We start from the raw sequence: 12321 nt of genomic DNA, 5'->3' as shown, positions 1-12321 counted from the left end.
CCAAGGAGGATCAAACTCTAATGACGTAATGCAGTCAAGAGGTTAAAGGTTGTATACGGTAACCAAGAAGGAATCCTCAATGCCAGGTAGTTTTATTGCCTACAATAAATTGCATTGATGCCCCAAAGGGGGAGATATTTTTTTTTTTTTCTCCTAAGTAGTAGGTAAATTGTAAACAAAATATTGTATCATTGTATAATTGTCCAATGTGTAGTCTCCATGGCGATAAATACATTCCTATGTTAATAAGCCCCAGAAGTCAGTCGCCCCTAGGAAAGGTCGCATATATAGTTTCACCTTCCGTGGTGCTCATATAAAAGGCTGATCGCACGGTGGAGTAAAGGAGAACTCTGAGAAAGCTTAGGGTACCAACATCGCATTGAAATGTTAATTGATAAGAATGTATATTCATACTGTATGTTTCATCCAATAGGAAGAGATTAACCTTCCATGGCAGGTCGTTGATTGGTACAGACGATGATGTTTGCCAAAGACACAGCGATCGGATGGGTCATCTCTCCTTAAAGCCCAGCTCTGGATGGAACACCTCATTGAATTGGATCCCTCTTCAGGAATCAAGCTGCGAGACGCTCCAGATTCTTGTTGACGGAGAGGAAGATTTGTTTCAACAGATCTTTGTGCATTTGATCCGAGGAAATCCATTGAGAGGAATCGCACTACCTCCTGTTTTCAGTTGAAGGAGATGTGAGAATGGTGCATTGCACATGTGAGAAAACCTCAGTCGAGGTGTATGACACTCTAGGCCATGCTGAAACCATTCATTATCCAACCAACATCCAAGGTTGAACGTCCAAACAGATTTCTCTGATTCCTGATTGCCAACATTGTTTTACTGCGCTTTGAATGGTAGTTGCCAATGCCATTGCAGCAGTTAATTTCTGTCTCTATTAAAACTTTGCAAACTGGAGATGCAGATTTCAAGGAACATTTGAGTTTCTTTACCAGGAGATCAGAATTCATAGAGACTAATAAGGAACAGTTTGTGACATAGCTAACACCAGCAAAGTCGCTACGAACTGACATTTTGAACTGATTTTTTTTCTCATTTCTCAATTTTTTTTTTTTACTGCTGTACTTAAGAGTTATGAACAACTCCACTACTCCTTAAAAAGCTTTCTTTCCAGATAGGCCTAAGTTGCTCACTTGTCTACTGGGAAGAAAGGGGGGGATATGTCGGGGTTATTGGGGGTTGATTAAAATAATAATAGGTAAAAAGAAAACTGATTTTAAAAGCCATGTATTCATATTATGCATTAGAGATTCAGAATGGTGCTGCATGGCGTCCATCTTGTTTTTAAGGTGAAATAGAGTTCATATATGTATTCTAACAAAATGTCTCTCACAGGCTTACAAAGGGTCTATGGTTTCAACAGAGATCTTTGTATTTCTATGTAATCGTAAATAAGATCCCTTTTGACATCTCGATCAGATAAAATTTAGTCAGTCTGACGCTATGTTAAAGGGGGTGATATCTCAGTCTGTCTATAAGTATTTAACAATAGACAATGGCTCAGTGTTTCTCATCAAACATTTAAAGATTGCAAAATCAAATGTATAATAATAGCCCAATCTGTGCGTCTCAGTTCGTTATATCATACATTCAGCGGCGCTTCAGCACACACAATGTATGTGTGCAAGTATATTAGTCAGTTCCTGCAGTGCTTCAGAGCCTGCAATTGCAAACTAGTCCCAACTCCACAGGATGTGCAGTCACAGCCAGCAAAAAGATTTCTCCTCTGATGTTCAGCACCAGTGATTGTACACACAGTATCACTAATCCTTCACCACACCGACTGTGCACCCCTATGAAGTGGCCACTCACCGAATTGCCCTTGAAATATCGCCTTTATGCATAAGCTGCATGAGCCCTTGCTTCTAGTCGGTCTGTCGTCGCTTAGGCACGTCCAGATCCTATCCGTCCACCAGGGGTCACTATCAGGCTGTATATCTCCTCAGTGCAATTTGTAAGCAAACGACATGAAGCAAGAGAGTAGTGTAATACTGTTTCGACTTTATTAATTAAATAAAACTTCCCTCCCCTTCAGCGTATATGCTTACATTTCAATCACCCTTTGCACGCATATCATAAACACAGAGGCTTTGAAAGGTACCGCCGCTCGCCGACCGCGAGCTAGTCCCTGCTGTGGATTACAGCGCTCCTGCGGCTAACAGGCGAGATCCAGAACAACAGCGGTATCCTCCCTTCGTCTCCTCAGCAGCAGCGTACGTGCATCCTGACCGGTTTCGTCTGGTAGACTTCAACAGAGGACTAACGTGCGCTGCTGCAATCAAGATTAATGTATGCAGCCGGAGGACCTCCCTCCCATCATGATTGGTTTACACCACTGATGGGTTCAAACACCTCTTCATTGCCATTACCTGGCCTGAAGGAAATTCAATATGGACATACCATAGAATCATTTTCTAAATACCGGAAAAACAAGATTAATCGATACAAAACAAAGTTTAATACCGCTATCAACTCTCTTATTACTGCAACCAGTATCTGAATGGGTATTCCCCGGGTTTGAATCACACAGAACCCCAGTTTTTTTCAGATTGGCCATCTTTGCCCGATCTGAGCATGTATGTTCAAAATTTCCAAACCTATCGATTTGTAAAAATTGGTCATGGAGTTCTTTCTACCCCTAATTCTACATGCCATCTTGCCCTATCCGGATGCATACATCTTAAGTACTACTAATATTTAAAACGGTTATGCTAAAATCGATATAACCAAAATTTGACACAAAAATAAACCTACAGCACCTGGTATTCCCAGGTGGTCTCCCATACAGGTACTAACCAGGCCCGACCCTGCTTAGCTTCTGAGATCAGATGAGATCGGGCATGTTCAGGGTGATGTGGCCATAGGTAAAATGTAAAGTGCATTCTAATGGTGAAACCATCATGTATGACCACTATCCTCAAGATGTCATACTTATTACATAATTAGCACATGTCATGTAATTTCTGATATGTTTTAAAACCAGTAAATGTCAAATCTTAAATAAATCATTTCATAAATAGTAGATACATAATAAATAAATACATTAACTTCATAAATAATAGGTACAATTCATATGTTGAGATTACAAGAAAATGTTGTTCATAGAGGCCAAATCGCAAATATAATATATAAAATTCGCTCTAAAATATCTTAGTCCATAACCAATAGTACTAAAGGTTAAAATATATAAAAAATAAAGGCGTGTTGCCATAAGGAATCAATGGTCGAGGCATAATCGTAAATTCGAGTAAAATTGGAGAAGGATAAAAGTATATATAAAATGGAATCCATAAAACGTCCTGTCTAAAAAATATACTTAATAGTTGCTTAAAAAACAGTTCAGGTCAAGTTCTATATTTAACCCGTTGGGCGCCAAGGAGTTTGTCTTGTAAATCCATTCAGTTTCCTTTTTGGACAGTTCTCTTACTCTATTGCACCCTCTCCAGTTGCTTGGCATCTTTTCTATACCCCAAAATTTCAGTGCTGAGGGGTCTTTATCATGCTTTTCCCTGAAATGTAGTGGGACACTGTGTTCCTTGAAGCCTGTTGTTATTTTATAAATGTGCTCAGAAATCCTGATGCCCAATTTTCTCTTTGTTCTTCCTATATACAACATACCGCAAGGGCACTCCATTCCGTATACCACGTGGGTCGTGATACACGTGATACACTCCTTTATTTCAAAGGTCTTCCCATTTGCTCCTGAAGTGAACTCCGTTAGACCCCGAAAGTGTGTATTCACTTGTCTGCAAGCCTTACACCTTCTGCATGCGTGAAATCCAGACAAGTCCCAGAACATCTTTGGTGGTCTGGGAGGGTCCAAAACTTTCCTCACCACTCTGTCTCCAATAGTGGGAGCCTTTTTGTATATAAATATTGGGTTATCCGGAATCACGGGGCCCAGAACCTTATCAAGCTTCAATATTCCCCAGTGCTTTTTCATGATAGATTCAAATTCCCTGAACTGGACATTATAATTTGTTATGAAGCCCCATTGGTGCGATTGATTTGGAATCTTATTAGTTGGAGCCAGGCAGGACTCATGTGAAACCGCCAGTACTTCTTTCACTGTCTCCTCCAGTACCTCCGGTCTGTATCCCTTATCGGTAAATTTGTCTGTTATCACGCGTGATTGTTCCAAAAAATCCTCCTCCAAGGTGCAATTCCTCCTTATCCTCAGCAATTGCCCCTTGGGGATGTTCCTTAGCCAGCACGGGTGATGGCCACTGTATACTGGAAGATAGCCGTTTCTATCTGTAGGCTTAAAATATGCCTTAGTGATGATCCGTCTGTTTTCAATCCGCACAGATACATCTAGATAGTTAATTTCTTTTCTGTCCCATGTACATTCTAATTTGATGTTGTGTTTATTTATATTTAAATGCTCAGTGAACTCTGCTAGCGATGTCTCTGTACCAGCCCAAATAAAAAATAGGTCGTCGATGTATCTTTTGTAGAAGACCAGCTGCTCTTTTCTGTGGGCATATATACTCCTATCTTCCCACTCGCCCATAAATAGGTTGGCGAGGCTGGGTGCATATTTTGCACCCATCGCCACACCTTTCTGCTGCGTGAAGAATTGTCCCCCATACCAGAAATAGTTGTGGGTTAAGCAAAAGTCCATAACTATCCCCAAGAATTTTTTCTTGGTATGTGGTATGTCCTCTCTCTTACTCATTGCCCAATTGAGGGCTAGTAATGCATCCTCGTGCTGGATAATCGTGTAGAGAGATGCTACATCAGCTGTTACAAGATATATCTCAGGGGCATCAGGCAGAGTTAGATTGTTCAACAAGGTTAAAAATTCCTTCGTATCTTTCAAATACGCTTTTAATTCAACCACACTTTTTTGAAGGAATACATCCAAGTATTCCCCAATTCTTGAGGTCACTGATCCGATACTGTTTACTATCGGTCTTGCTGGAGGGCAAGACTGATTTTTGTGGATCTTCGGGAGCGTATATATGGTAGGTACGCGATTAAAACTAGGGAATAAATATTTTTTCTCCTTCATAGTTAAAATGCGTTCATTAAAACCAAATTCAACCAAATTGCACAAATCCCTTCTATACATCAATGTGGGGTCCTTAGGTAAAATCCTGTACGTGGTGACATCATTAAGCATGCCTATCAGTTGCTCGTGATAGAATTCTTTCTTTAAAATAACCACTCCCCCTCCTTTATCTGCTGGTCTGATCACGACCTCTTTTCTGTTTTCTAGGGCCTCAATGCCCTCTTGTATGTATTTAGGATTGGCATTCCTTATTGGTTTTATTTTCTCCAAGTCTGTCGTTATTAATTGTTTAAAAACCTCGATGTTGTGGTTGGACGTCTGTGGAGGATTAAAAAGCGAATTGTTTTTGAGTCCACTATTAACACTTGTTGTTGCCGATGGGACAATATTCTCCCGATTTTTACCTGGGTTTATATTCAAGAAATACTTCTTCATATTCAATTTTCGTGTGTATTTTTGAATATCCATGTAGACATCAAATTTGTTTAGCGACTTTTTAATACCGCATTTGAGTCCCGCATTTAATACGTTGATTTCTTTTTGGTTCAGCTCTATTTCAGCCAAATTATAAATCCCTTTTAATCCTGTCCCAGCCTTCTTTTTTTGGATTTTTCGTCCAGCTCGGCAGCCCCTACTTGTTGATTGTTTGTTGGCATATACTGGTTTGTTGGTTGTGGGCCATAGTCCCTCATGTCTCTGGGCGCTTCCCTGTTCCAGGGTCGACCCCTCCATGGTCTCCCTCCTCGTCCCCGACCCCTCCCCCTCCCACCTCTCCATAAAAAAGGACGGAAACCATTGCCTTGTTGTTCGTTTTGCCTCCAGAGGGGTTCAAATCTATTCATAGTTGGTACCCTCTGCGGGGTATGATGCTGGAATCCCTCTTTTCCATTTCTGGTGCCCTCCTTGTTTATCTGCTGTGATGTAGGGCCACCTGGCCTGATGGTGTTCACAGTGTTCGCTGGTTTGGGCTTCTTCCATGCGTTTTTGGCCTGCTGCCAATTATTTTTCCTGGGGGTACTTACTTTGGCCATTTCTTTCATCTGACCTGCACTAGTTGATGGTCCCTCATCATCCATAGTCCATCTGACTTCAGTATCATTCACCCCTTCCTGCATTGGAATTTGCCATAAATATATCTGCTTGTTCCTGAAATCGTTAATATCCCTCTGATATTTCTTAACTTTCTTCTTCTGGGTATCATTGTCCAATTTCTCCAATCGTTTTTTAATATCTGTATTGAATTTTGTCACTAATGGTGTGTCTTTATGTGCCTCTAATTTCTTCTGTAAATCTGCAATTTTTGCCTCTAGATACAACATTTTCTTACGTTTTCTCTTCAGTACTAACTCTTGTAATTTAAGACCCGATTGGTTGAAAAAATCCAACCATTCAGTCATAGAATCAATATCATCAAGCCCGTCTTGAGGGGCCACCTCCCACCTGAGGCTCCTCATGATGATTTTGTCCTTACTATATTGCTCAAAAGTGCTAATGTCCCACCAGGTCCTAATTTGTTTTTCAAGGACATTGGATAGGGCATTAAGGGTACTTGAAATATCATTGTCAATCTGAGTGGTTTCTTGTCCACCAAACACTATTTTCAGGTCCAATTGCCTGTTTTTCAGATATTGCACTGCATCCATAGCTGCCAGGTGAAAACTAGAAAAATATTGTAAAAGGTAACTGATGCTAAAAAACGTCAACCACCCGCCCGGCGCTAAAATATATATATAAATCAGTGTAAGGTATAAAGAAATAAATATATCTACTCAAATCATGAATAAATAGTAAATAAAATCATGTAGATAAAATCATGTAAAACATGTCACTCTGTGCATCCTTTTAATGCACTAGCTGCCACTGTAAACGTAAAACTTGCAAAATCAAATGTATAATAATAGCCCAATCTGTGCGTCTCAGTTCGTTATATCATACATTCAGCGGCGCTTCAGCACACACAATGTATGTGTGCAAGTATATTAGTCAGTTCCTGCAGTGCTTCAGAGCCTGCAATTGCAAACTAGTCCCAACTCCACAGGATGTGCAGTCACAGCCAGCAAAAAGATTTCTCCTCTGATGTTCAGCACCAGTGATTGTACACACAGTATCACTAATCCTTCACCACACCGACTGTGCACCCCTATGAAGTGGCCACTCACCGAATTGCCCTTGAAATATCGCCTTTATGCATAAGCTGCATGAGCCCTTGCTTCTAGTCGGTCTGTCGTCGCTTAGGCACGTCCAGATCCTATCCGTCCACCAGGGGTCACTATCAGGCTGTATATCTCCTCAGTGCAATTTGTAAGCAAACGACATGAAGCAAGAGAGTAGTGTAATACTGTTTCGACTTTATTAATTAAATAAAACTTCCCTCCCCTTCAGCGTATATGCTTACATTTCAATCACCCTTTGCACGCATATCATAAACACAGAGGCTTTGAAAGGTACCGCCGCTCGCCGACCGCGAGCTAGTCCCTGCTGTGGATTACAGCGCTCCTGCGGCTAACAGGCGAGATCCAGAACAACAGCGGTATCCTCCCTTCGTCTCCTCAGCAGCAGCGTACGTGCATCCTGACCGGTTTCGTCTGGTAGACTTCAACAGAGGACTAACGTGCGCTGCTGCAATCAAGATTAATGTATGCAGCCGGAGGACCTCCCTCCCATCATGATTGGTTTACACCACTGATGGGTTCAAACACCTCTTCATTGCCATTACCTGGCCTGAAGGAAATTCAATATGGACATACCATAGAATCATTTTCTAAATACCGGAAAAACAAGATTAATCGATACAAAACAAAGTTTAATACCGCTATCAACTCTCTTATTACTGCAACCAGTATCTGAATGGGTATTCCCCGGGTTTGAATCACACAGAACCCCAGTTTTTTTCAGATTGGCCATCTTTGCCCGATCTGAGCATGTATGTTCAAAATTTCCAAACCTATCGATTTGTAAAAATTGGTCATGGAGTTCTTTCTACCCCTAATTCTACATGCCATCTTGCCCTATCCGGATGCATACATCTTAAGTACTACTAATATTTAAAACGGTTATGCTAAAATCGATATAACCAAAATTTGACACAAAAATAAACCTACAGCACCTGGTATTCCCAGGTGGTCTCCCATACAGGTACTAACCAGGCCCGACCCTGCTTAGCTTCTGAGATCAGATGAGATCGGGCATGTTCAGGGTGATGTGGCCATAGGTAAAATGTAAAGTGCATTCTAATGGTGAAACCATCATGTATGACCACTATCCTCAAGATGTCATACTTATTACATAATTAGCACATGTCATGTAATTTCTGATATGTTTTAAAACCAGTAAATGTCAAATCTTAAATAAATCATTTCATAAATAGTAGATACATAATAAATAAATACATTAACTTCATAAATAATAGGTACAATTCATATGTTGAGATTACAAGAAAATGTTGTTCATAGAGGCCAAATCGCAAATATAATATATAAAATTCGCTCTAAAATATCTTAGTCCATAACCAATAGTACTAAAGGTTAAAATATATAAAAAATAAAGGCGTGTTGCCATAAGGAATCAATGGTCGAGGCATAATCGTAAATTCGAGTAAAATTGGAGAAGGATAAAAGTATATATAAAATGGAATCCATAATTTGAGTAGATATATTTATTTCTTTATACCTTACACTGATTTATATATATATTTTAGCGCCGGGCGGGTGGTTGACGTTTTTTAGCATCAGTTACCTTTTACAAAACATTTAAAGATGAACTATATAAGTTCTTTTAAAGGTACATTATTATATGTGAGACGATATTAGCCATAATTATGTTATTATATTATGTGAGGCATATACATATATATTTAGGAACATTATATCACATTTTGGGTTTATATTCTCATAGTAGTCATCTTACTTAGACTTAAAACTAAAGTGAAACGAATTACTTCATGTTAAGGCATGTGGTAGGAGTGTTTATATAAGAATTGCTTTGGACTGGTTTAGTGCTCAAGGTGTCGTAAATATTCCCAAACCTAGACTATATCTGACAGCCCTTTGGCATGGTCAAATAAGTAATTGCTTTTCACTAGCCGACAGGTCAGAGGTCATGAGATAAGAAGGATGGGTAATTGTTTCAAATTATGTTAAATACAAAATCTAATGAACGGTACGATACTGCCCTCTGGAGGCGAAATACCAGGTGCAGTCTTGAGATAATTTTAGATATTTCCATATAAAAATATTATATTGTATTAAAAATATAATTATTGAAATGGCATTACTTGCCAAGGTGAATGATGGAGACACAGGTGGACATTTATGTATGTACTGGAAGTCTGGACAAAGTTTTATGTTGTGTTATATGATTAATCTCACATATAGAGAAATCATCCTTATTTTATTATACCAAGTTTTGGGTTAATTATCAAAAGAGGTGTGTCTCTGACCTCATCAGTTTAGGTATAGAATATCCCGACCAATGGGATAATGTTTCATCCCTCTGGGTTTTACTTATGGTAATTTTTATAGCTCTTTGTTCTTACCATATAAAAGACCAACCCAGATGAGAGAGACGACACACTTTACACTACTGACAACACACCTCACACTTACACCACACACGCTATTACATTTTTCAATAGACTCATCCAGACATACTCCCTGATCCACATCATTCATCTGAAACTTGAAGGGAATCCACCATCTTAAGAAAGACATCCATCTTAGGACTCTGGTACCGCCCATTTGAAGCTAGCGGCCATCTTAAGATCTTAAGTGTGGTAATTATGCCTTGCTATGTTATTTGATTTTATTCAACAATTGTTTATTCCTTCCTTATATGTTTTATATTGCATACTTAAGGGTAATAAGATTACAATCCCAGCCGTATAATCCATAGTAGATTTTTCTCTAAATAGCTGATTTTTGTTTTTATACATTTTTATTAATATCAGATTAAGTGCATTATTTGCAATTTTAAGTCTTCCGTTTTGCAAGGCTTATTCTCATTCCTTCTGCAGTGGAATGACTTTGGGCCCTGTGATTCGCAGACCGTTGTAGTCTGTTTATATAGAACATTAATTTATGGCTTATACTATACCTGGGAAGAAATGGTAATCTTGCTTTCGTTTTGCTTTCACTTTCACTTTGTTTTAGTTTCACTTTCATTATTGAGCTAAACATCACATTGCATTGATTATTTGAAGTTAGTATTTTTATGTAGAGTTATTTTTGTGTCACTTCTTGTTTGATCATATATTGTGTTTGCATGTCTTGAGAATAAATATTTTTATATATATTCCACGCTGTAGACTGTACTCACTAAGATTGGTATATGCTTTTAAAAAGAAATTAATCAATTAAAAAGAATTCACGACATTGATTTATGGCAATAGGTGAAGACTCTCCTTTTTCACAGATCTTTGCTTATTAACCATAAATAAATACACTGCTATATTCAGAGCAGTATAAATATTCTGACATAAGTACGAGCGCGAGATATTTATTATTAAATATTCTTACAATGTCTTCTTTGCATTATTGTAAAAAAGGCCTTGCCATCTGTTCTCCCTCGCCCCCCCATCCCTATACACTTACCTGGCTTCTCTCACCACCCCAGTGCTGTCCTGGCTGTGGCACTGCCCCCCTCACTTCCTGGTCTCACAGGAGACACTAAGAGCAGCGGGAGCCATAGGCTCCTCCTACTGTCAGACTAACTCCTAGGAGGAGCATGACTTACCAGTGCAGTGGCTGTCTATGGATGCCCACAACCTGGCTCAGGAACATGCCCACACTGGTGCCCTCTTAGCACCTGGCTTGCTGAGGGAGCACCCGGAGGAAGGAGGAACGGACAGCGCCAATGGGGTTCTGCCAAAAAAGGAGGTTAGGGACCACTCTGTGCAATACCCTAGCATAAGTATAACCAATTTTTCATTAAAAAAATCCTCTACTATCACTTTAAAGGGAGATATAATATACTTGTACAAATAAATGGTTAATATAGTCTAAGGCTGTCCATACATTAACCCGATTCCCCTATCCACCCATTTGCTGTGAATGGGGGAGTCACTTCTGCTTAAGGCATTGTATTCTGACAGTGGGGAGAGTTCCCCGCCATCAGAACACACTTATCAGTGTTGCTGACTACAGCTGGCAGCACTGATCATGTGGGAAAAACCCAAAAGGCTGGTTATAGAGAAGTCGATCGGTAGATCAACTTCTGTACAACCAGCCTGCCCATACATGGATCAAAATTTGGCCACTCCCTGCTGCATTGGAGGACTTTCGATCCTTGTACTTAATGGCTTGCCTAAGATCTTTGCAAATAATTAAAGGTGACATTTTTGCCTAGAAGAAAAAAGGTTTAAAAGAATAACTCCACATTCGTTGGGGAAAAAAAAAGCAAATAAAGAAAAAAAATATGGCGTATACAATTGCAACACAAATAATATGGCAAATAAATGTTATTAAAATGACCTTTCCTTTTCAATCTGCAGCTCTTGCAATTTTCTGAAAATGCAATGCAATATGGCCGCCTGGAGTTGTTCTGTACACAGAATGTATACTGACCACACCCCAGAAACATAATTTCCTGCTTGTGTGATTGGCTCACCAATTTTCCCAGAAGTCTGCCTAAAGGCTTGTACACACTATAAGAAAACCGGGCAAGAATTTTCATCCAAAGATCTTTCGTGCGATTTTCATATAATGTGTACACAACTTTCTACAGCCGATTCTGACCTTCTGAACGAAAATTTCCGAAGGTACAAGCTCCAAAATTTCATTTTTATGGGAACAGAACGAATGATTTTCACTTAATGTGTGCCCATCTCATACGATTTTTGTATGAGAAAAATCATAAACGAAAGAATGTGCATGATTAGAAACAATAAACAACTAAAAAAACCTTTGTCGTATGAGAATTTTCATATGAATTTTCTTTAGATTTATTCCGATTTGCTGTGAAACAACGAGGAAAACTGGACGATTCTTCGCCTGATTTTACATAGTTACATAGTAAGTGAGGTTGAATAAAGACAAAAGTCCATCTAGTTCAACCTGTGTAGATGTATGTTGCCGTAATCATCTCGCATACCCCTGAATGTTCTGATTCTTGAGATGTACGTCTAAGAGTCTTTTGAAAGCCACCATACTTCCTGCAGAAACCACCTCTTGTGGTAGAGAGTTCCACAATCTTGTAGCCCTAACACTAAAGAACCCCCCACGTTGCCTGAGGTTAAAACACTTCTCCTCTAATCGCATTGAGAATAAATCAAGCGATTGCA

Source organism: Pelophylax lessonae, assembly GCF_965119305.1.
Source record: "Pelophylax lessonae genome assembly, chromosome: 4".
NCBI lineage: Eukaryota > Metazoa > Chordata > Amphibia > Anura > Ranidae > Pelophylax > Pelophylax lessonae.
The sequence above is the reverse complement of the archived record's forward strand: the minus strand, read 5'-3'. Positions refer to the sequence as shown.